Source organism: Cryptomeria japonica, chromosome 6 (genome assembly GCF_030272615.1).
Source record: "Cryptomeria japonica chromosome 6, Sugi_1.0, whole genome shotgun sequence".
NCBI lineage: Eukaryota > Viridiplantae > Streptophyta > Pinopsida > Cupressales > Cupressaceae > Cryptomeria > Cryptomeria japonica.
This window is the reverse complement of record NC_081410.1, coordinates 260,942,141-260,943,846: the sequence shown is the minus strand read 5'-3', so window position 1 is coordinate 260,943,846 and position 1,706 is coordinate 260,942,141.

Sequence of the window (1,706 nt, the reverse complement as noted above, 5' to 3'; positions counted from 1 at the left end):
AGCCACACATCCTGCTCCTGAGATCCCTGGATTGCCTTTTGATGCTCCAAAATTTATTTTCACCCACCCCTTCTCTAGTTTTGACCATTTAATCGTCTCTCTATCTAGACGATCGTTAGCAGGATTAACCCTGGGGAACCCATGAATGGGTCTGAGAATGAGAAGAGGCCACCTAGCAAGAATTAAACTATTTATCAAACTATATGGGTGTTTCACAAAATTGTGATTGTGCGTTGCCAATGAGACAATTTCAGAAATAGCCCGTTCAATTCTCCCACACAGTCTGTCTAATCCTTCCCACTTATCTTGAAATATCTGCTTGTTTCTTTCCTTCCACAATTCCCAAATTACTGTAGAGGGCGAGATTGTCCATACACTCGAAAGAACCGTTTTGCCCTTTTCTTCAAACCAACTTCAGAGGAAGTCAGTAATATTATTTGGAAGAGGTACTGACCATCCTAATTTATTCAAGACAAACCTCCACACTCCCTGAGCCACATCACAGTTTAGTAGAAGATGATCTAAAGATTCCTCATTTTTTTTGCACATGACACATTGAAAAGGCCCATTGAAACCCAGGCACACCATCTTATCTCCTGTCAAGATCCTCCTTTTAAAGACCAGCCAAGTGAAGACTCCTGCCTTTGGGAGGCACTTAGAACTCCAACATAGTCGAGTAGGCCAATTCATTTGGAGATTTGCATTCTCAATAAGATTGTATCCAATTTTAACTGAATATGCACCTGATTTTGACCCACACCACTTGATGGAGTCTTCTTTTGAAGTGAGAACTGGGGAGTATTCTTCCAGAATAATTTTAAAAGATTTCTTCTGCTGAGGAGATAGAGGCAACTCCTCCATATTTTTCCACTGCCAAACCTCAATTCCATTAGATCGCTCTGCCTTTACATAATCCTTAACTGAAGTCCCCCAACAATCCTCAGTGATTTGTTTGATACTTTTTATATTTTCCCTCAATTTGAGAGCTGGTCGGCCATCCCAAGAGTGCCCAAAATTTAGCTGTCTCCCCATTCCCCACTTGCCAAGTTATATGTTTTGTTATCAGTTTCCTACAAGATAATAAGAAATTCCAGATTGCAGAGCCTCAGGGAGGTTCTCGAACAGTAAAAATCCTTTCAGTCTCTAATGGATCCAGATATTTATGTTTTAGAATCTGAACCCATTTCGGGTTTGGTTTTGCATACATTTGCCAGACCAATTTCGCTCCCAAAGCTTCGTTTAAAGAGGACCACTTTCTCAGGCCAACCCCTCCCACCTGATGAGGTTGACATACTTTATCCCAAGCAACCAAGGGAATTTTGTCCTGGTCCCCTTTTCCATTCCAAAAGAATTTTCGTATCAACTGGTTAATACTACTAGAGATCTTGTTTGGAACTTTAAAACACATCATGGAGTATATCGGAATTGCTGACAAGACTGATTTTAAATGTAAAATTCTACCCGCAGAAGTGAGCCATTTACTTTTCCAGCCCTCTAACTTGTCAACACAATTGCCAAATAATCTTTGCCACAAATGAGTCCTATTGGCCCCCCCAAACAAAGGCGTTCCCAAAAATTTCCCAGGAAGGGTGCCAGCTTTCACACCCAAAATTTTGATAATTTCTCCGTTTCCTAGGATCCGTATTGAAAAAGAAAATATCACATTTTCTCCAGTTTACTTGTTGCTCAGAAGCATTACAAAAAAC